Source organism: Momordica charantia (genome assembly GCF_013281855.1).
Source record: "Momordica charantia cultivar OHB3-1 chromosome 7 unlocalized genomic scaffold, Mcharantia_2.0 BLBB01000007.1, whole genome shotgun sequence".
In the NCBI taxonomy this organism is placed as follows: Eukaryota; Viridiplantae; Streptophyta; class Magnoliopsida; order Cucurbitales; family Cucurbitaceae; genus Momordica; species Momordica charantia.
This window is the reverse complement of record NW_028275165.1, coordinates 7,446,530-7,471,660: the sequence shown is the minus strand read 5'-3', so window position 1 is coordinate 7,471,660 and position 25,131 is coordinate 7,446,530. Positions and strand designations below refer to the sequence as shown.

Sequence of the window (25,131 nt, the reverse complement as noted above, 5' to 3'; positions counted from 1 at the left end):
CACTCATGCCTATATCTTGATAGTGAACATTGTTATACTTCTCAATTACTTTCGCTTTAAGTTTGGCGGCGTGCTGACGCTTTAAATTTTAGATGTCCTTAGCTGCATTGAAGATAATGCAACCTCTTAAGTTTGGAGGAGTGAACTTTCAGCTCTCATACCTTTATTAGCATTTCTATATAACCATGAATCTTTCTAATCATGTAATTCAACCTTTAAAAAAAATCATCATCAATAAAGAAGGTGTTAGCAGCCCGCATCTAGAGAATAAAGAGGTTGCACAATGAAGAAGGGCTAGTAGCTGATGGTTGAAAAAGCCAAAGTTGGTAGTGCGAAGGCTAAAGGTTTACGCTAGTGAAAGGGGCTTAAGAAAGGAATCTCTAGGAGAAGTAAACTTGAAGTTGGGAAGTAGAAGGAAGCTAGAGATGGGCTGAAAATAGAATCTTACAGAGTGTGAACAAACCTAGGATGCCTTCATTCTTTACTCCAACTGAAGTACTTAGCAGAGTATGTAAGTTCTAGCATTTTTTATCAAAATGAAAGGGTGAGCCATAGGGCTGGATGTTTGAAGTGCAGGTTTCTAACGTTCCTCTTTTGTGAACATAACTGAATTGCATGTTCTTGCTTGGGGACAAGCAATATTTTAAGTTTGAGGGTGTGATAACTCTTCAAAAGAGAGTTATTCTAGTGTATATTTGGGTGTTTTTATGTAAAAAATTGTCAATGTGTGTTTATTTTAGCTCTTAAATATCATAGATAATATTAGAAAGTGGAATCAGAGCTAAAAGTCTTAGGTCTTGAATGCTTTGGCTAAAAAGTGTGCTAAATGCTCATATTTATAGCTTAATTGCATAGGTTTGGAAGCAGAAGACAAAGCCTGAAGAGAATGCTAGTCCTAGAGAAGAGTGAAAGAATCATCTTCAAGTTAGAGCATACGAAAGCTGGAGCGACGCAACGCAGGAGCATGGAATTACTGTGCAGTAACAGTTCAGACACGATAATTTACCATGTCCGTATAATCTTCAGCTGGGTGACCTAAAAATAGGACCCGATATAAAAGGGGCATTTAACCCTAGCTGCCAGAGACAGATCCCAATAGAGACACTTTTGAGAGCTCAAACGATAAGGATGAGGAATCTCCCCATTTTCGAGGGAGAAAGCTGACGACAGAATGGGATATTCGACTGCTGCATCGAGCATTATTCATATTCTTCCTCGGTTTTCTGTTATTTCCTTGAAATGAGGTTTCTTCTTCATTTACCCATTGTATTTTCTTCTTTCTCCATGAGCTAAACCCTGTTTCGGGGGAGATTTACATGTTGTAGCTGATAACAACCAAACCTCTAGCTGATTTAATTTGTTTTTAAATAGAGCTGTATTTATTTCCTAAATCTTACATAACATTGTTCGCCACTCTGTTTTGTATACTAGTGTCTTTATTGACCTGAGAGGGCTTAAGGTTTGCTGACTTGCTTTGTTTGTGATTAGTACTTTTCTATAGTAATTTATGGATGCTCAGGAATGGGGTCCCCTAATCATGCTTAAAATTTCTATATATTGCTTGGAAACTTAGCAACGGGAGTTGTGGGTATCCATTTTTGGGTGTCTCAAAAGGGAACCATGTCGAGTTGACCACTAATGAATGTTGTCTTGCTTGAGGGTAGGTAGAAAAGTCAGTGAAAGCATGTTAAGTTTGCCCCACTTTTCCATATATGTTAACCCCCATTTTCGCGGTTAAGTGCCGTGACATTTTCCTGTTACCAGCAGTTCAAAGTGTATCTGCTGTTGAAATTATTTACTGCTTTGTGTATGAAATTTCTTTTACATACAACACAATCATATATATTTCTTTGTTTTTACATTTTGGTATCTGCGAACATCGTTTAGAATATTATCCAAAGTCCCTATAGATTCGACATCGTTTCTTGCTACAATCGACATTTTCATGTATACTTGCACGCATTGCGACACGATTGTATGGACGCAACAACCCCCATCACTATCCTAGTTGGAATCAACTCGTTTGTTAGCGTTGACTTTTTACTGTATAAACATGTGTCGGTAGGCCCGTTTGACCACGTTTTTTTACCCCTTTCCCATCATTATTTTCCAGAAAGGATTACATATTCTTAAAGTAGAACATGCATTGAAACTATGGTACTTTAGGAAAATATGAGAAAAATGCGGTCAAAGTTTGAAGAAAATAACAGTTTTCTGTTTTGTAGGAATTGCGCCTTGCGCAATTTTAGAGGTCAATTTTGTCAAAACGTGTGTTCTGATTAATATGGGGCAAAGAGGACATTTTCCATGTGTTTGAATCAAGTTGTAACCGTGGGTCTAAGTCAAATTGAAGTTGTTAGGTGCATCTCAACTCATTTCCACCTAAAAAGGTAGGAAGTTCAATAACTCCAAGGTCCTATATATCCATCCCTCAAGCACCAAATCATCCCTTCCAAGCTCATTTTTCAGTTTCATTTACTTTCTTCTTCGTTATAGAACTCGTTCTTAGTTTTAAATTCAAGTTTTAGTTGTTATTCCTTCGTATTTTCGTACTTTATTGCTTTTCTTTCAACTTCTATCATTTGTTCTTCGTTTATTATGTTATTCTTAAGTTATTTAGTGAGTTTCACTCCCCTTACACTCGAGAGAGAAGAAGGTCAAGCAAGAACTCATTGTACGACTCGTTTATTCGTTTTAATTCAGTGAAAAATACTTTCTTTATGTTTTTCATGCATTTTCTTTCCTTTAAAAATGTTATAAATTAGTTATCAACCTTTTTGTGGAATGCGTTAGTCAAAATGATATGATTTACAATAAGCTCGGGATTTGTCCAAAATTGTGCCTGGAACTTTTTTGGGTTGGTTTCTAAAAGCTTCTCTTTACGTATTTTTTCCATTTGGCCAGTGGGAACTTGATTTATACACTAAAGCCCAACCCTGAGAAGGGTGAGTTAGGTAAAATAATAGGAGATCAATATGGGATGTGACTTAGACATAAGTGCATAAAATATGGTCCTAGACATAGGACCTCTGACCCATAAAGCAAATTAGTTGATAATTATTCTCTAGGATTGTAATCACACATAGACATATGATTGTAGATTACCCTAGCCTCTACAGCAACCAAAAGTGGTAGTGAAAGAGTATAACTCAGTTTCCCAAGAAAAGTCAGAATTGCCCCTGGTGCATTTTCCCAACAAACTGTGTTTTCCATGTTTTGCATCAAAACTAAGGTAGGAAACAAAGAAGTTGAGTTTTATTAAATTGCTTGATAGTTAAAACCCCAAACAACAACATTTCATCACATTTTTCTTCCTTAATCACAATTGCATATTTGAACTATTTCACGATATAATTTGATTTTGAAAAGCAACAAGTCCTTGAGGATTCGACCTTGGACTACTTCCAAGTATTACTTGCGACCGTGTGCGCTTGCACGAGTCTCTGGTCTTTTTAAAGGTAGAGAAAGTCCCAACATCATTCTTTACATTTTCCACTACAGTCATGCCTCGTTTCTTAGGCACACACTGCACCGAGTTTACCCACTCGCCGTCTGAAATGGGGTATATAATGCCTGCATCTAGCCATTTGATAATAGTCTTCTTCGCAACTTCCTTCATTGACAGATTAAGTCTACGTTGGGGCTCTATGGAGTTCTTTCTTTCGTCCGCCAACATTATCTTATGCATACAAAAGCTGAGTCTTATTTTCTTGATATTTGCAATAGTCCGCCAAATTACTCTCTGATGGGCTTTCAGCACACTCAACAACATCTGCTCCTTCTCCATGGGTAAGTCTGCTGCTATGATGATCGGCAATGTCTCTAAAGAACCCAAGTAGGCATACTTCAGATGGTGAAGCAATGCCTTAAGCTCCAAGATTGGCGGTTCTTGATTACGCTTGTTTACATGCGTAAAAAGAAGGTTTTAGATGCTGTTTTTACTATGTTTAAGCTTTGTTTCGGATTTTTCTCGGTCGTTTGAGTTCCAATTCATGCAAAAATTCATATATTATGGTTTGTGGTTGGCTTATATTGTATTTATGACATTTTAGGACCATTTGGGAGTGCAGATTAATCAAAAGAAGCAAAAAGAAGAAAAAACATCATTGGAGGCGCCAGGCGCCTGGGAAGCCTGCAGAAAAACAGTTTTTCTTCCAACTTTGCCCTTAATGAAACGCGTCTTCCCATGCATTTTGGTGGTTCCAACCGATGCATACGTGTAGAAGAAGTGTTCCACTATCAGTTTGAGCACGATTTGGTCAGTCAAAAGAGTTGGAAATGGGTGATTCACCATCGTTTTAGGACCTACCTAACCAATTCTGCACAGCTATAAATTCCAGCAGCTTCTCCACCAAATGCATCAAGCCTTGCTTCCTTCTCTTGATCATTTTTAGTGTTTCTATATTGCTTTCTAAGTACATTTGAGTTGCTTTCATTAGTTGCTTTTGGTTTTTAAATCTCGAGCACTTTACATTCCTTTATTGAGCTTGGTTTTGTTTCCATTTGTACTTAGTTATTTTCTACTTATTCAAATATATAAAAATCCAGCACTTTGCTTTTCTTCCCTTTGCCTTTACTTTATTTTTAGTTAAGAGAGTTGTGTTTTTGGAGGAAAGAGCACGTGACACTCCCCCTTGCTTGAAAGAGAAAGGCGAAGCTCTCAATCCCGAGAAAAACTCTCCGTTAGTTAACTTTTGTTTTTCACACATGCATTCCACATTCCACCATTTTACTTGCTGTATTTTCTTCAATATGTCTTTCTAAATTCCCGTCTCCCGGTTATGGATAGTTAGCCTTTTATTTTTAATAAGGGTTGCTAAGAAGTAGTGTTTTTGCTTTCCATTCATTGCTCAACATGTTTTCCCAAAAAGTTAGGATTTAGAGAAGGCCACTGTACGTCTTAACAAGTCAATACTGAAAAGGTTGCTTATTTGCATTGTTGAGTGGTTAAACCGAGGATAGGAGCGCCTTAGACATAAGGGTTCCGCTTAAGTAGCCTAGACATAGGACCTTAACCCGAGGTTGCGACTATTTCCATCCTAAAACTAAGATATCTCACATAATAGACATATTAGGGAATATCTTAGGACTTTGAACTTGCTTAGACATAAGTCAAGTGAAAAGCGAAGTCGTTGGTTCCTAAAGTAAAATGCATATCGTCCTTAGCATATCCTTGATTCTTTGTTGGCTAACTTGAAGTAATTCGAGCTAGGTTTTATCATTATAAGTCCAAATCCCAAATCCAAAACCATTAATTGTGACCACTTCCCATTTTACAAGAATCACTCATTTCAACATTCACTATTCTTTAAAACTGTAGAGTTTGGAAATTATTTAGAAGTCCTTGAGGATCGATACTTGGATACTCCATCCATTTTATATTACTCTGACAGGTGTGCGCTTGCATCTATATAATTGTTACCACGCTTAGTGCGTGCGTTCAGCATAACCACCCAGTCAAGTTTTTGGCGCCGTTGCCGGGGACTTTAGTTTTAAAATTATTTTAAAATTCTTTTAGTTTTTATTTTTGTGAATTGTTGTTGGGTGTAATTTCCATCCACCGTTTTTGTTCTATATTTTTGGTCGTTTATCTCACAAGGGTAAGTTAAAGTGCATGAGCACAAGATCTTTTCTTCTACCCCTTGACCCTGAGATTGAGCGGACCCTTCGAAAAACTCGAAAGGAGCAAAGACTTCGAAAACAACTAGGAAAGCAAAAAGAGAGAGAAGGTGAAATCAGTCCTGAAAGTGAGGTAGAGAGTACGAGCACATCAATGGCAGATATTCCACCTCGTGATCCAGTTGATCCACCTGCTGTTAACGATAATATGAGGGATCATGCAAGAAATGATGAATTCAACCATATTCAGATGGCGGACAATAGAGACGTGGCAATGCGAGAATATGCAGCCACGGCTTTTCAGAACTTTGATTCAGAGATAGTCAACCCTATTCCAGCCCACGCAAACTTTGAGCTTAAACCAATGATGTTCCAAATGTTGCAGACAATTGGACATTTTGGAGGGCAGGAACATGAGGATCCACATGATCATCTGAAATCATTCATTCAAATTGGAAATGCATTTCGATTACCTGGTATAACAGACGATGCTCTGAGACTAACACTTTTTCCATTTTCTTTGAAGGACCAAGCTAGAGCATGGCTCAATGCATTTCCACCGGGATCCATCACCACATGGGGGTCGTTAGTGGAGAAGTTCTTAACAAAATTCTTCCCACCTACTCCCCACGCTGATATCAGAGAGGAGATCATCTCCTTTAGACAGTATGATCGTGAACCTGTTCACGAGGCGTGGGAGAGATTTAAAGAACTAATCAGGAAATGTCCGAACCATGGCTTGCCGGCATGCATCCAGATAGAACATTTCTTTAGAGGTTTAGATCATCCTACTAAGATGATGCTAAACAATGCTGCCAACGGAGCCTTTACAAAGAAGACATTCAACGAGATAGTCGACATCCTAAATGACTTAGCTTCACACAACGAACTATGGTGTTCGCAAAGATCTAGGGCAGCACCAAAGAAGCAAGATCCAGCTGGAGTTTTGGCTCTGGACATTGCGACCTCGATGCAAAAAGAGATGGTTACAATGAACCAGAGGCTAAAAGAGATGGCATTGGGAATAAAAAATCCATTAGCCACGCCGATACAACCTGTGCAGTCAGATTATTGCACTCCTGCCCCTGTTTGCCAAGTCAACGATCTCATTTGTTCATTTTGCAGTGAAAACCATATTTATGATAATTGTCCACATAACCATGCTTCTGTTTTTTATGTAGGACATGGGAACAATAGGAACTTTAACCCATATTCGAACACCTACAACCCAGGTTGGAGGCACCACCCTAATTTCTCATGGGGAGGTCAAGGAGGTTCGAGTGGTTTTAATCAAGGGCAGAGCCAGCAGAACAAGCAGCCCTATGTTCCACCTACACAGCAATACATCCCACCGCCGCAACAGCATTACAATCAGAGAACACAGACTCCACCAGTTCAAAATAACAACTCAAATCTTGAGAATATGATGAAGGAGTACATGGCCCGAACCGACGCAGTGATACAATCCCAAGCGGCATCAATGAGGAATTTCGAGACCCAATTGGGACAGCTCGCCAATGAATTGAAGAATAGACCACAAGATTCTTTTCCAGGCCATACTGAATTACCAAAACGAGAAGGGAAAGAATAGTGCAAAGCTGTCACCCTTAGGAGTGGACTGGCATATGATGGACCAACAATGCCAACAACAGATGTACAGATTCCGTCCACTGAACCAACTGCAAAGATACCAGAAAATCCAACAACACCGAAAAAGAAAATACTAGAAAAGGTAATGAGGACACCCCGAGTGTTCCTCCACAGGTACAACCTTCTTTTACCCCTACTCCCCCGTTTCCACAAAGATTAGTTAAGAAAAATAATGATTCCCAGTTTAGAAAATTTTTAGATATCTTAAAACAATTGCATATAAATATACCATTAGTGGATGCTCTAGAACAGATGCCAAATTATGCTAAGTTTTTGAAAGATATAGTTTCTAGGAAGAAAAAAATAGGAGAGCATGAACTGGTAGCCATGACAAAATGTAGTAGTGAAGCTGTAGGCAGCCCGCTACCCATGAAGTGTAACGATCCTGGCAGTTTTACCATTCCATGTTCCATAGGAGGAAAAAACTTAGGTAGGACATTATGTGATCTAGGCGCTAGCATTAATCTTATGCCGTTATCAGTTTTCAAATCTTTATGCATAGGAGAAGCTAGACCTACTACGGTTACCCTCCAACTAGCAGATAGATCTATCATAAGACCTGAGGGAAAGATAGAAGATGTTTTAGTCCAGGTGGACAAATTCATTTTTCCTGCGGACTTTATCATTCTAGATTGCGAGGCAGACTTAGACGTTCCCATTATTTTGGGAAGACCATTTCTAGCCACTGGGGATACAGTTTTTAATGTGAGGAAGGGAGAAATTACAATGAGGGTAAATAATGAAGAAGTTAAATTTAACGTTCTAGACACCATGAAATTACCAGGAGACTTTGAAGAGTGCTATGCTATAACTAGCTTGAATCCTGTTATGTTTGATGAGTTTTATGACTTGTTAGTTACAGAGATTGAAGGAGAGCTTGATAAGATAGCAGAAGGACCGGAAGATGTGACCAATCCTGTTGAAAAAATACAAAAAGAAGAATGCAAGTCATTACTTCCGTCCATAGTGGAACCACCCACGTTGGAGCAGAAGCCATTGCCGTCGCATTTGAAATATGCGTATCTAGGGGATAACGACACTTTACCAGTTATTATAGCCTCCAATTTATCACCTACTAATGAATATTCTTTATTGCAGATTTTGGAGAAACACAAAAAGGCCATTGGATGGACGATAGCAGATATCTGAGGGATAAGCCCGGCCTTTTGCATGCACAAAATCTTATTGGAAGAAGATGCTAAGAACTTTATCGAGAGTCAAAGGCAATTTTCTTATGAGAATGCTAAGCTGTTTAAGGAAAAAACTAAACAGTGGCATGATAGGCGTCTTCGACCGAACAATCTTCAAGAAGGTGATCTGGTTCTGTTATTCAATTCTAGGTTGAAACTTTTTCCTGGGAAACTTAAGTCTAGATGGTCTGGTCCCTTTAAAATTTTTAAAGTTTACCCATATGGGGCAGTGGATCTAGTTGACTCTAAGGGAAGTATTTTTAAAGTAAATAGGCAGAGACTTAAGCTGTATTTTGGAGAACCAGTGGATAGAGGAAAAACCTCTATTCAACTTTCAGGTCAATAAATGTTTGTGAAAAATGTTTTCCCTTCTTATCTGTTTTTGAAAGAACAAAAGTAAAGGAAGGAAGTCTTTGTATCTTGTATTTTCTTTTTGTTTAATTATAAAAAGTTTTTCTTATTAAGAGAATGTTTTTGAAAACGTTGAAAAACAAAAAGAAAGAAAGAAAGAAAAAAAAACGTTGAAAAGAATTACGCAGGCGCCTGGCGCCTGCCCTTTGCGAAAAATAAAAATCACGCAGGCGCCTGGCGCCTGCCCTGTTTTTCCAGCATTTCGAAAACTCTCAAGTTCGAGAAGTCGTGCAACATATCTACAACTTGAGGGCTTCATTGGATTTTGCGGTTTTACCTTCATGGCCTCCAGCGCTAGCTGCTATCCTTGGTCATCCATCTTCCAGTACCGACACTGATCCTAGTCCACAACCTCCGACTTCATGAAGGGGAGGTTCTTTCTTTGCTATTTTTTTTTGTGTATGACTCTTTTGGTTAATGACGTAGTTTGCATATTCTAGCCTTACTACGCATGTTTTTTGTATTGATTATGTTTCGAGCTGAGTTGAAGCATGTATAAATTAGTATCGTTTATCTTCTGATCACTTAAAGTATGCCTTCACTTAACCTTAGTTTAGCTTTTCACATGCCTATTTTGAAGCATCTGTGCTGTGCATGTGATTTCATGTCGATGATGATTATAAGAGATTGTTGAGTTTTCTGTTCTATGCCTGACTATGTTTTGAGCTATTTCCTTTGTTTATGTGATAAACTCATTTTCTTTTATGTCTTTTTGATCTTTACAAACTTTAAGCTTTTTCTTTGCCGCTATATAGGAAGTCCTTGTCCTTTTTACTGTTAAGCCTTTTTCATCCGATGCAAAAGTATTTTCCCAGTGAGGACAATGTCTCTCTTAAGTTTGGGGGGGACAGTCGTTGTGTCAGTCGTTGTTTCAGAAAGATAAAGTGTTATTTATATTTGAAAACTCATGCTATTTTCTTTTGAAAAAGAGTCAGTTGGAAAAACAAATGCTATTACAAAAAGAAAGTGTTGAAAAGAAAAAGAAAAAAAAAACACAAAAAAAAAAGTTGTAAAAGAGTAAAAAGAGTCTTGTTGAGAGAAAAACAGACGCCTGGGAAGCCTGCAGAAAAACAGTTTTTCTTCCAACTTTGCCCTTAATGAAACGCGTCTTCCCATGCGTTTTGGTGATTCCAACCGATGCATACTTTAGAAGAAGTATTCCACTATCAGTTTGAGCACGATTTGGTCAGTCAAAAGAGTTGGAAATGGGTGATTCACCATCGTTTTAGGACCTACCTAACCAATTCTGCACAGCTATAAATTCCAGCAGCTTCTCCACCAAATGCATCAAGCCTTGCTTCCTTCTCTTGATCATTTTTATTGTTTCTTTATTGCTTTCTAAGTACATTTGAGTTGCTTTCATTAGTTGCTTTTGGTTTTTAAATCTCGAGCACTTTACATTCCTTTATTGAGCTTTGTTTTGTTTCCATTTGTACTTAGTTATTTTCTACTTATTCAAATATATAAAAATCCAGCACTTTGCTTATCTTCCCATTGCCTTTACTTTATTTTTAGTTAAGAGAGTTGTGTTTTTGGAGGAAAGAGCACGTGACACTCCCCCTTGCTTGAAAGAGAAGGGCGAAGCTCTCAATCCCGAGAAAAACTCTCCGTTAGTTAACTTTTGTTTTTCATACATGCATTCCACATTCAACCATTTTACTTGCTGTATTTTCTTCAATATGTCTTTCTAAATTCCCGTCTCTAGCCCGGTTATGGATATTTAGCCTTTTATTTCTAATAAGGGTTGCTAAGAAGTAGTGTTTTTGCTTTCCATTCATTGCTCAACATGTTTTCCCAAAAAGTTAGGATTTAGAGAAGGCCACTGTACGTCTTAACAAGTCAATACTGAAAAGGTTGCTTATTTGCATTGTTGAGTGGTTAAACCGAGGAGAGGAGCGCCTTAGACATAAGGGTTCCGCTTAAGTAGCCTAGACATAGGACCTTAACCCGAGGTTGCGACTATTTCCATCCTAAAACTAAGATATCTCACATAATAGACATATTAGGGAATATCTTAGGACTTTGAACTTGCTTAGACATAAGTCAAGTGAAAAGCGTAGTCATTGGTTCCTAAAGTAAAATGCATATCGTCCTTAGCATATCCTTGATTCTTTGTTGGCTAACTTGAAGTAATTCGGGCTAGGTTTTATCATTATAAGTCCAAATCCCAAATCCAAAACCATTATTTGTGACCACTTCCCATTTTACAAGAATCAGTCATATTAACATTCACTATTCTTTAAAACTTTAGAGTTTGGAAATTATTTAGAAGTCCTTGAGAATCGATACTTGGATACTCCATCCATTTTATATTACTCTGACAGGTGTGCGCTTGCATCTATATAATTGTTACCACGCTTAGTGCGTGCGTTCAGCAGAACGCCAGTAAGTTCTTCTATAAATTGCCTCAACAATTTGTATTAACGATTTGTAAGGTCTAAGGACTCGTTCAAGCGCTTAGCTGGCCTTTCACTGCTGTTCATACTTTATAGGTAGATAACCTCAACCTTCTTCTATATCATCAACATCAATTCGAGAGTCGACAACTCCCAAATGGTATAGCATTGATTCTGCTTCTAATTCTTCCATTAATGCTTCATCAAGAATCTTAAGCACTAGCATTCTTCTGATTCAGCAACGAATTTCATTGAATCATACACTGAGAATTTTACTTCCTGATCTTAAACGCACATTGTAAGCTCCCCTTTGTGGACATCCACCAATGCTATTCAAGTCGCAAGGAATGGTCTTCAAAATATGATAGGGACCTCCTTATTTACATCAGAATCCAAAAGAATAAATTCAGCAGGGAAAATAAATTTATTTACTTGTACTAGAACGTCTTCAATTTTTCCCTCTGTATGTGTGATTGATCGATCTGTAAGCTGCAAGGTGGTAGTGGTGGGCCTTGCTTCTCCTACTCTCAGGTTCCTTCATCTTTGCTGGAATCTTGCTTGTGAGGATAGTGCTGCAGGCCTTGGTCATTGCCATAGTTTCATATTCTCCCAGCTTTATCTTCTTTGTGAGTATCTCTTTCAAGAACGTCACATAATTTGGCATTTGCTCTAAAGCTTCCACCAAGGGTATGTTCACATGCAGTTGCTTCAGTACATCTAAGAATTTCTTAAACTGAACATTTTGTTCTTTCTTCTGCAACCGCTCAGGATATGCTGGTGTTGGTCTATACTCTGCTGAATCATCATCATGCTCTGCCTGCTTTCTTTTATCGGGTAATCAAGCCTATGATAATCCTGTATTAGATGCCCTAGCATTCACTAGGTTGACTTCCTCATTGGTAGTTTTCTTTTCTTACCTTGGTTACTCAACAGTCTGCACTGGTAGTGTAGGTAAATTATTTATGTTGGCTCACTGTCCCTTACTGGCTGAGGGTCTCCTTCACTACAAGAATTTTAATTTTTTCCAACGCTATAAAACGTTGGGAAAAGACCAAAAAAACGTTGGGAGTAGCTTCTCCCAACGTTAAATATTCGTCGGCAAAAACGTCGCCAGAAGTGCGTTAGGAAAGCACATTGCCGACGTTTTTTAAATAATGTTGGCAGAACAATAGTTTTGCCAACGTTCAAAAAATGTTGGTAGAGCTGACTTTCCACCAACGTTTCCTAAACGTCGGCAGATCTACCAACGTTTTAAAGAAACGTTGGCAGATCTACTATTTTGCCAACATTTTGAAAACGTCGGTATATTAAGGATTTTACCGACGTTTTTACCAAAAACGTTGGCAATATTTATTTAATTTTTTTAAAAAAATAGGTTGATTTCAATCCCGACATACTTGAGAGACCTCATTTGAAGATCAAATACCAAAATATCAAATACCAAAATATCATCCAAGTTCACGTGTTCCAAAGATTCTTGAAATTACACGTTTAATATGTTTCAAAAGCTACAAAAACCTAAGTAAATGCTTTATACCTATTCAGACATAGGGAATGAGACGCCTGAGGATTGACTCATGAAACTTTCGAATAAGTTTTTGAGGTTATTGAACTCTCGTAGATTTTTGGCTAAACATTCTTCAGTCCGGCTTAAGCGATTTTCGGTATTGTCCAACACTCTTGTTGCATACAGTCGAATGTTTTAGACCCGGCCCGATAATTGTAAGTGACCTTTGATCTACTCTTTTTGTTTGTCTCTAATTTTTCCTTAATTATGAACAAAAACAATTGGCGATCAACACACAATCTAACATGTTAATTAAAGTTGTAATAAGGAAAAATGAGAGCATACCTTCCATTCAGGAGTTTCCCATTTATCGCACTTGTACCAATCATCTAGCTTCTAAATTCATCGATGTGGCTTCCCACGAGCTACCTCTAGAATTCCATTTTTTTTGTAGTAGGAATACAATTCTACCCGATACTGCTTAAATGTCAATTGAATCTTCTTATAAACAAATTTCTTCATATTTGCCTCTGAGATGTTCACGTCGAACCAATTTTGAAACGATAACATTATAATTAATGGACATATATATATTGTATCATTTTAATGAATTGAGTAAAAATATTATTGCTTACAATTACGCGTTTGATTGTTTTTCCTATCATGTCCTCTGGTACCTACTTCCACTTCGTGTACTCCACCGGGCTAATATTTTCTCTAACAATAGAGCCTATAGCATTCGAGAACCGTGTAGCATTTGCACATACTAGCTTATCATGGTTCTTGTCAATAACAATTTTGATTCTCCCATTTTTTGTCACCTCCTCGTCTAAGTCAACACAACGAGTATGCATCCGTATACCCGATCGACCGGTGCTACCTGTAGAAAATAATCTTGTTAAGTCAATATTTATGAAGTACTAACACACCACAAAATAGTTATGAAATACTAACTGTAGGCGTCTTCTTCATGTCCATCTCCAAACTCTTCATCCCGTTGTGCATAATCGAATATATCACCGGCCAATTGTTGACTGGTTCCCGGCATACCTACGACAACATATGACTCAAAACATCACCAAACTTACAAAGTTAGGTTAAGTAGTAAACTATATTACACGCATTTACATTACAAAAGTAACAACTAACTAACATTACATACTCAATCACTTTCTAACTCATTCGGTACAGAAGTTTGAATAGGACTTGAACTGCTAGCATTAGATATTTCAACGTTCTCGTCGTTTATAAACTCATCGTCCGTTATTGATGGTGTACTTATATTTGCATGTTCTTGAATGACTTGTCGGTCCACAATCGTAGGATTAACGTCGTCTCTATAATATGACTGATTTGTGATAGCTTCATCAACTCCAATACCACCTTCTACTTCAAAAGATTGTACTTCGTCATTCTTAGTGTCATCTACTTCTGGGACGTCCCACAAATGTTTAGTTTGAACTGTCTATACCACTCTCCAATTTTTTCCTCATTTAGGGTCGTCCACATAGAAAACTTGTTGAGCCTGACTAGCAAGAATAAACGGATCATCTGCGTACCAATTGCGAGACGTGTTAATTGACGTAAAGCCTAAATCAACTACTGTATTTTTTTTGAGTTCATATCGAACCACTTACACTTAAAAGTGATGACACGTCTTCTAATACAGTAATCTAAGTCTAAAACCTCTGTCAATACACCATAAAAATTATTGTCATCTCCTCCAGTTTCTCCTGGTACCCTTACACCACTGTTTTGTGTAACTCGACGTTTGTCGTGCTCAATATCGTGAAAACGCATTCGATTCACAATGCATCCACTATAACTACGCGCGTTGGAAGCCGGTCCCATTGCTAAAGAGTAGAGATCATCATATATATTTCCACGCTCTCGTAGTTCCAAAACCTGTAAGTGTTTCTCTAAATTAACATGACTCATCATTAAAGCTCACTTTAAGTAAAGTCATGAAGTAGAAACTCTAAAATTACACTTACATGAGATTTAAACCAATCGAGAAATTGACGCTGGTGCTTTTTGTATAAGTCGGACGCGCTTACTTCTTGTTGCTGTAGTATTCTTAAATATTGTCTATTTTTAAGAGTAAGATAGTGAGAAGCGTTATTAAACTCAACCTATTCTCAAATGATGTAATCATTGAGAAAAAACAGACCTGCGATAATCCTCTATCTCTGAACAATTGTTCATTACATACCAGTGTACTGTTCTTTTCTCATCCTTTGATAGTCTCCGCAAGGTTGGGGACCCCAATGGTTGTGCGCTTTGTCTAAATATTTCAAACTCCCCATAATTTTTATTCACAGTGTCTGTATCATCGTTACGTTCATCCCTATTATGTCTAGTTTCAATTCTCATTAAATACATTGAGCAGAAAGTGAGTGCTTCTTTCATTATGAAGGCTTCTGCAATTGAACCCTCTGGACAAGTTTTTTTTTTAACGTATTGTTTCAAAGTCCACAAAGTTCTCTGAATAGGATACATCCAACTGTAACTAACCGGACCCACTACTTTCGCTTCGTAAGGCAAGTGAACAGCAAGATGTACCATTACATCAAAAAATACTGGTCGGAATATTTTCTCAAATTTACAAAGAATGAGTACAACATCAGCTTCCAAACGCTCTAAATCTCTTATGTATATTGTCTTCGTGCATGAGTCACGAAAGAATTTACATAGTTCAACAATAGATGTACTCACTTCTTTTTGTACATATGCTCAAATACCGATAGGAATGATCCGTTGTAGTAAAACATGACAATCGTGAGTTTTGAAACCCCATATTTTTCCTTCTTCAACGTTGACACATCGAGATACATTCGACACAAATCCATCAGGTAATTTTACCTACTTCAAAAACTTACAAAATTCTATCTGATCTCTTCATGTAAAGGTATATGTGCTTGAGGTTTAAAAAATTTATCTCCCTGTTTCTGTAAGTGTAACTCTTTGCAGATTTTTAAATCTTGTAGATCCAAACGGGCGTTTAAGGTATCTTTAGATTTACCATCAATGCTTAACAAAGTGTCGACTAAACTGTCACACACATTTTTTTCAATGTGCATCACATCTAGTTTATGCCTTATCAATAACTTCGACCAATATGGAAGATCAAAAAATATACTCTTTTTCGTCCAATTGAGGTCTCGCTTTCGTTTTTCTTAAGATTTGATGAGTGCTTCCCAAAAGGTGGGAAGTTCAAATAGGTTACCTCGTGAAGAATATCATTTTCATCCATTAAGGTTGGAGGAGGCCTACGTTTAACCTTCCCATCGTGATGTTTACTCTTATGCCAACTGTGCTTTTCTAGAAGATAACGGCGATGTCCCATGAAGGATATTTTACCACGTATTCTAAACGACGATGTCTCTTCCTTACAAGTAAGGCACGCTTGATAACCTTTGGTACTCCATCCGGATAAATCACCGTATGAAGGAAAGTCGTTGATGGTCCATAGTAATGTTGCATGCATTTTAAAATATTCTCCACTGAAACTATCATAGGTGCGCATACCACTAGTCCACAGCTCATTTAGCTCTACAATTAATGGTTGCAAGTATACGTTAATCTCTTTTCCAGGAAACTTCGGTCTGGGTATAAGCAAAGACATGAAAGAATAAGATTCTTTCATACACTTCCAAGGTGGCAAATTATATGGAATAAGTATAACTGGCCACATACTATATGAATGGTTCATGCTACTTGATGGATTGAATCCATCTGAAGCTAATGTCAATCTGATGTTTCATGGATCTAATGCAAATTGAGGGTATTCACGATCCAAATGCTTCCATCCGGCGGCATCAGCTGGATGTCGTAGCACACCATCCGTTTCAACACGCTTTTCCTTATGCCACCTCATTTCAGCTGCGATATGTTTTAATGCGTAGAACCGCTTCAACCTCGGTATCAATGGAATGTGACGTAAGATCTTATGGGGATCTTTTTACTGTTACTACTAAAGCAGCTTTTGTACCGAGACTCACCACATACTGGACATGTTTCAAGGTTGGCTAATTCTTTCCAAAACAGTAAACAATCTTACTTGCAAGCGTGGATGGAATTGTATCCTAATCCTAATCCACGCAGTTTCCTCTTTGCTTCATAGAATGAACTAGGTATGTTCGTCCCAGTTGGAAATGCTACCTTCAATAATTGGAGTAACATATCTAATGATTTATTACTTCACTTATTAAGCACTTTGATATGCATCAACTTGATAAAAAATTCCAACGAGGTAACTTGTGTACAACCAGGGTTCATCAAGTCCTCAAACTCATTTGAATTGTCTCTTTCAAAACCCTATGCCGGCATCTCATATGCAAAATCTTCTACGTTTTCATCATCTTCTACCATTGGACCTCTCAGTTCGTTTAGCATATCGAACACCTCATTTTCTTCTCAGGTAATATTACACTCTCTAGTTAAATGATCATGGGACTATGGTGTGTCACTTGCATATCGATCTAAGTTCAAAGGGTCTCCATGATGTATCCATTGACAATAAGTAGGAGATATCCCATTAATGAATAAATGTTGTTCCACTACATCCAATAGTTGCAATAATACATTTTGACATTTTTTGCACGGACATCTCGTTTTTCCCAACTCGTTAACATAAAATTTGGCAACCTCTATAAATTGTAAAACCCTTTCTACATACTCTCATGAAAACCTATCTCTTAGCTTAATCCAATCTCTATCCATCTTCCAATTATATTTTAAAAGTAATTTGCGATGAAGTTTGAAGTACTTTTAAAGTTCAATCCTGTTGAAATTTGATAAAAGGTTTCATTAACTTTATCATAAACCTATGGACAATCAAACACACTACGAAACCATGTGGTGACTAACTTTTCCGATGAAAATAATAAATTCTAAATCCACCCATCAAAAAAATAGATTGTGTAACATATAATATATAATGGAACAGAAGGAAACCTTTCGTTTTTGTTTGTCATTTAAATTTAAAAATAAAAAAGTGTCAGACAATATACTTATCACGAAAAAATATACAAATATACTTTCACAATATAACAAATCTCACTAAGCTCAATATGTTTTCATAAACACAACAATCTAAGAGTATAGTTGACAAACAATGCAAGAGTATAATTGACAAACAATCCAAGAGTATAATTGTCAGTATAATCCATAAACATATCCAACAGACATAAAGAGTTAAAGAACACAATTTAAAACATACAAATTCCTAACGCGCTACTAAACTCACCGAAGTGTTCCTTGAAGGGATGTGAATCCCGGAGCGGAAGCGGATCTTCGTTGCTGATTTTCGGGATACAAAACTGAAACTGAAAGAAGGAAATACAGGGTAAAACTCAAACCTTTGAAGAACGTTTCTTCAGTGAGTTCCCCTCGAACACCACCACCAGATCTTCCTCGCTATCCTCTTCTGTCTCGGGATCGTGCTTGTGGTAGCACCTTGATCGAAGAGAGGGAGAGATTGAGAGAATTTTAGAGAAAAATGATGGCAGCTTTCTTTTTTTTTTTTGTTCTGTACCATCTCTCTTCTGATTCTCCAACACTTGGAGAAGAAGAAGAAGGGTGACGTGGGGTAACTCCTCACGTCAAAAAACCTCCCACTCTCCTGCAATTTTGAAGGGGAGTTTAATAATATTATTATTATTAATAATAATAAATAATAATATATAATATATATATAAATATATATATATATATCATAATTAATATATATATAATTAATTAATCAAATTAATTAATTAATAAATATAATTAATTATTAATCCAATTAATAATTAATAAATATATATACATAAATAATTAACACTTAATTATTTATTATAAAATTAGAATCATATTGTAAAACATTTCTCTCGTATAACCTATAGTTTTAATGTACATCTTATGCACATTATTTTTAACCTATAATTTTAATATGACTCTTATTCATATTAATTTTATTTGAATCTCATTCAAATAATATCTCTCATAATATATAGTTTTAATTTACAATTAACTATATATTATAATGTATTAATATACATATAATCCCTTAAGTAATTTGAACAATTCAAATTCTTCCAAAAACTTGATCCTCGTTTTACCCGTTATGAGCTAGCAAGGGGACCTAATGGACCTACAGATCCGAAGCTCCAACGATGCAAGATTAATCAGTCAAACTCATTGACCTAGTTAATCTAGATTCGTTAACTACGGGTCATTCCACTAAAGACCCCCAGTTGCACTCTTCTCACTGTAGAATGTTTTCGTCTCCATGGATATACGACCATTAATGAGGAGTCAATCCTTCACGAGTGTTCGTAACTAGGTTGGGTCAAATTACCGTTTTACCCCTAAGTTACATCTTACTTCTTAAACACCACTGTTCCTCTAATGAGCAACCCGGTTATGGTCCAACCAATAAGCGGAAGTCCCTCTCGGCCAACGAGAGGGTAAGGCCCCTTGTTCAAGTCCCGGAGTCATCATTTAAGGGAACACTCATCTACTCCCCTAAAGTCGGGGAGGAGTGAATTCCATCTTATGAAGTTATGTTCCCAGCTCCCCACTCGGTCTCGTCCCCAAAATGGTAGGAATGTTGAGTCGGTGACTCGGGCCACTCTCACCCATACACATCAAAGGACGAGCCCTCACGGGTAGGAGTCCATAACTCACTCAGGATTGAGAATGAGTTGCCTGGTCATTCTAAGAAATAGCAACCTATTAGTTAACGATGTTACATCTAAAGACTACCTATTTCGTGGTCCGGTCTTATACAAACTCATTGTATAGGATACTCCCACTCGCATGTCTCCACACGAACGACCTGGATCGAGTCGTCTGTAACCTTTACAGAGTGGGCTGTATCCATAGTGTTGCCAGGATAAGGTACCCAGCCTTGTCCATATACTATTGACCCTTTAGGTTATTCACGGGACATTATCCATTCATATATCAGGGGTATATCAAATATATACCCCGTATATCAACTATATACCCAGTATATATACTGTCCCGATTACATCATAAATAACCTTTGATGTTTAGTTTATTGGATTTTGGACAATGCAAAGCTATGATTCAACAATAAATTTATTAAATAAACTTTATTAAATAGACATTTGTTTTTACAAAATACAAACTACGAGTTTAGGGCAAACCACCCAACAAACTCCCACTTGAACTAAACTCGAGTGGGGTGTACATTATCATAAAGCAAAAGGGAAAATACAATAAACTAGGGCATACACTATACCCAATTACATTTCTCCCACTTGCCCTAGACTAACTGTACAAATCTCGTAAACCTAGACTTTCTAGATGGCCTTCAAACACTTTAGCCGTGAGTGCCTTCGTAAAAAGATCAGCACTATGCCTTCGTAATATGCCTCTCTTATGGCTTCGAGGTTCTTTAGAATTTGCCACAGCACCACTGTTATCACAATAAAGTGTGATGGGCAAGTTCATGTTTGGAACGACTTCCAAATCTGTCAAGAACTTTCTAAGCCAAACCGCCCCTTTTTCTGCTTCACAAGCTGCAACATATTCGGCCTCCATGGTGGAGTTTGCGATACATCCTTGTTTGATGCTTCGCCAAACTACCACTCCTCCATTAAGAGTAAATACTGACCCCGATGTGGATTTCCTTGAATCCTTGTCTGTTTGGAAGTCAGGTCAGTGTATCCTGTAAAGATCAAATCCTTAGAGCCATACACGAGCTTGTAATCCCTCGTTCTCCATAGATACTTGAGGATTCCTTTAACAGCAATCCAGTGATCATATCCTGGGTTGGATTGGTACCTACTGACTATCCCTACCGCATAGCAAATGTCAGGCTTAGTGCACAGCATAGCGTACATCAGGCTGCCCACTACTGAAGCATAGGGTATACGTCTCATATCCTCAACTTCTTGAGGTGTCTTAGGACACTGTTCCTTAGACAGATGAATTCCATGCCTGAAGGGTAATAAACCATTCTTGGAATTCTGCATCGAATATCGAGCAAGCATCTTGTCGATATAAGTTGCTAGCGACAGAGCTAACGTTCTGTTCTTGCGATCCCTTAGAATTTGGATGCCAAGAACATACTGAGCTTCTCCCAAATCCTTCATTTGGAACTCAGTCGCTAGCCACTCCTTTATGTCAGTAAGGTATCCTACATCATTCCCAATGAGTAGAATATCATCCACATACAACACTAAAAAGGCTACAGTGTTGTTGACGATCTTCTTGTATACACAAGGCTCATCAACGTTTTGGTCAAAACCATAAGATTTGATCGCAGTATCAAACCTTATGTTCCAAGATCGAGATGCTTGTTTTAGTCTATATATGGACTGTTTAAGCTTGCAAACCTTTTGCTCTTGACCTTGTTCTATGAACCCTTTGGGTTGAGACATATAAATACTTTCTTCAAGATTGCCATTGAGAAAAGCAGTCTTGACATCCATTTGCCATATCTCATAATCATAACATGTGGCAATGGACAAAAGTATTCTAATAGACTTAAGCATAGCTATAGGGGAGAAGGTTTCTTTATAGTCTACCCCTTCCCTTTGTGTGTAGCCTTTTGCCACAAGTCTCGCCTTATAGGTCTGTACCTTTCCTTCGGCATCTCGTTTTCCCTTGTAGATTCATTTGCACCCTATGGGTTTTACTCCGTTAGGTTGATCTACAAGTTCCCAAACGGAATTGAAGTACATCGACTCCATTTCCAAGTCCATTGCTTTAACCCATTTGTCCTTGTCCGTATCTTCCATTGCCTTCTTATAGGTCAATGGATCCTCGACATCGTCATCAGGTATGACAACTTGAGTTTCAGTTAAACCCACGTAGCGATCAGGTTGTGACACAATCCTCCCACTACGTCGAGGCACCCTCAACACTTGAGGTGGATGTGACTGACGCGATGTACTGGCTTCATCAACAACTCTTGTTGTAGCGCCAGTTTGATCAACAACTCTTGTTGACGTGTTTGTAGCCTCTTCGGAAATCTCGTTAATTACTACCTTACTCCGTGGTTTATGATCTCGAACATGGCCTTCTTCTAAGAAAGTAGCATTTGTCGATAGAAACACTCTGTTTTCTTTATGATCCGAAGAAGAGACCACCTCTCGTCTCTTTAGGGTAACCTACGAATAGGCATACTTTTGAACGAGGTTCCAGTTTCTTCAGGTTAGTCATGAGCACGTGTGTCGGGCATCCCCAAATGCGAAAGTAACGTAAACTAGGTTTACGACCCTTCCATAGCTCAAAGGTTGTTTCAGAAACACTCTTTGATGGAACTATGTTCAAAATATAAACTGCAGTCTCCACTGCATAACCCCGAAACGAGTTAGGCAACTGAGCATAGCTCTTCATTGATCGAACCATGTCCAACAGGGTTCTGTTTTTCCTTTCTGATACACCGTTTTGTTGAGGTGTACCAGGGGTGGAGAGTTGGGACGTGATTCCATGTTCTATCATATAGTCCTGGAATCTCAAGTCCATATACTCTCCACATCGATCTGATTGAAGTGTTTTAATGGTTTTACCTAATTGATTTTCAACTTTAGTCTTGTACTCCTTGAACTTTTCAAGGGCTTCAGACTTATGTTGCATTAGGTATAAATAACCATACCTTGAATAATCATCGATAAAAGAAATGAAGTATTCATACCCTCCTCGAGCTCTAACATTCATCGGACCATAAATGTAACGCCCCGAGTCCCTCAGGTTAGTTAGTCTCGAATCAGGAGATTTTTCATTTAATTTCTAAATTAATTGTTAATTAAATTTATACATATTTATCGGGCTCTAAACTCCAATTAAATTTATATTTACCGGACTCCGGGTGGTGGGTCTTGTTTTAAGATGAGTTTCTTGTCCACTTGGGCTTGGTCATGTGGGCCTTTATTTGGGTTGGGTTGGTTTTAAAACAAAAAAAAACAAAAGAAAGGGAATAAGGGAGTAAAACAAAACCCTCATCTTCTTCCTTTTTGCCCTAGCCACCGTCACACCCACCCCCCTCCTTCTTGTTGTTAATTTTTGGCAGCCACAAGTTCATTTTCGGCGGCCGACGACGACCCAACGGTGGAATAACAACCCACGAGCAGTGGCATTTCTTCGGATCGAACAGCAGCGGCGACTCTTAATCCCGAACTGCGGCGCGACTTCGGAACTCCTTCGGCAGTCGTCGAAGGCAGTAGCGGCGCGCTTTCAGCCCATTTCCGGCATCTCACGCGGGTCTGGAACCCAAACCCGGGGCGGTTCCAGTGTTTCTGCAGTGGCAGTGTCGTTTCTGCGGCGTTCCGACGGCGGCCCTTGGCCGTGCGCGCTTCGACGACCACAAACAGCTCCGATCTGTGGCCTTTGTTTCCCCTCGACGACTTTAGACGCTTACCCACACCTATTTGGAGTTCGATTCGCGGTACCCACCCCTATTTAGACTCAAACCAGCGTTACCCATCGCTTTTGGAATCAGAAGAACAAGCCTAAGGACATTCGAACTCAGTTTTGCAAGCCCGAGCCTCTTTGGCGTTGACCCACACCTATACGAAGTCAGTTTTGGTGTGCTTAGGTGTGAGATCAACGCAAAACTTAAGGGCGCGGTTCTAACATGCTGGTTTTGTGGCGTTTAATATTAATTTTGATACGTCATTGTGCTAGATAACTCTCGTTTGTATTAATCGGTATACTTGGAGTGGTGTTGAATATTTGTCGGTGATAATGGTGTAATTTCTGCTTTGCTAAACTGCTGAGTACTGGTGTGGAAATGTTTGTTGTCTGAATATGCATGAATTGTTCGTCGTGTTTCGTGTGTTTATTATACCCAGTAACGCTTATTGAATAGTGATGTTGGATATTAAGTGTTTTGGGTGAACTGTGTTGGGCTCTAATTGTTGTAAATTTGTTTGGTTATGCTTTGTTGCGACAAAACTCATTGTGGAGCCGTTGTTAAGAAAAGTTATATTGTGAGAGCATGATTGGTTTATTATTTCATTATTAGAATGTTGTTTATGTTGTGGAAGCATGCTGAATTGTAGTTGTGAGCTGAAAGATGCAGGGGTCATGGCTTAAGAAAGTATATAGTAAGACTCTGGTGAGAGTTGGATTCTTGGAGTAAATGAATGAGTGAGTGTCAGGGCCTCGGGTATAAATGGTCGGGGGCTGATACGTCACTAATTGAGTATCGAGGCCTCGGGTAAAAACGGTCGAGGGTCGATGCGAGGAGTCCTTTGGAAGGAAGGCTATTAGGGCCTTAGGTAAAAATGGTCAAGGGCCAATAGATGGTGAAGTCATCGGGACCTCGGGTAAAAATGATCGAGGGCTGATGCAGTAGTGTCGGGGCTCTGGGTAAAAATGGTCAGGGCCGACTCTACTCGAAGAAGTTAACTGTGGAGGGCTAGGTTAGCTGTGATAAGCCTAGAGGTACTTGAGATGTTAGGGAGACTCGAGGTTGGTAACTAATTGGTTCATGGTTGTGGTTGTTGCCAAAACTTATAGAATGAGTTTACGTTTGATTGCATATTGTGATGAGACATAGGAGACATGACGAGCGAGGACCATAGGCTGTGTAGTCACTCTTGCTTAGCTTAAGTTATTTGTTAAGACCTTGTGTTATGGTCAATAAACTATTTGTTCGTATTTGAATAACTGGGAGGTTCCCACCTGTTGTTTATTTTATTCCGGGATAGGTGTTTATTTTAGTTTTCTTCTATTCATTGAGTTTTGCCTAGTTGGGATAATAAATTTGCCTCGTGAGGTTGTCCACGGATGTTGTTGATTGTTATTCTATGGAATTGATTTATTGTTAAATTGATGAGAGGTGAAACTTGATTTTATATAATTATTGCACAGGGAGTTGACATGTCGTGTTTGGGGTTAAGTTTAATCAGTTGGGTGGTTAACGTGACCTAGAAGTGTATGGGAAATTCTGGGTCGTTACAATAAAAGTCTGAATGTATAAGTTCTAAGGGCTCTTTGGCTGTATAACCTTTTCCAGTAAAAGGTGTTTTAGTTATCTTACCTTCAAGACAAGACTCACATGGTGGTAAAGTATCGTCTTCTAACTCACTTAGAATGCCATTCTTAACCAACCTCCCAATCCTATTGAGATTAATGTTACCTAATCTTAAGTGCCAAAGATAGGTATCTTTCTTTCGAGGAACTTTTTGCCTTCTATTTTGAGTTCTAGCATTTTTCAACAACTCGGTATTTAAAATTGCTTTAGTTATGGTTGGTCTTAGCACATACAAGTTGTTTTCAAGTAAAACTGAACAAATATTAACACCATTTCTCGAAATGAACGCTTCATTTAAATGAAATAAAATTGAATACATCTGTTCCAACAAACAAGAAATTGAAATTAAGTTCCTTTTAATTT

At 38.2% G+C, this 25,131-nt stretch overlaps 1 non-coding gene and 1 pseudogene across 1 annotated transcript; both read right to left on the bottom strand.

Annotated features, from left to right (window-relative positions):
* Nucleotides 1–6,253: 6,253 nt before the first annotated feature.
* On the bottom strand, nucleotides 6,254–6,360 carry LOC148210242 (small nucleolar RNA R71). Its single transcript, XR_015792488.1, has one exon. It is a non-coding gene; the product is annotated as a small nucleolar RNA R71 (small nucleolar RNA).
* Nucleotides 6,361–11,714: 5,354 nt separating this feature from the next.
* On the bottom strand, nucleotides 11,715–16,650 carry LOC148210241 (uncharacterized; annotated as a pseudogene).
* Between the last annotated feature and the right edge of the window lie 8,481 nt (nucleotides 16,651–25,131).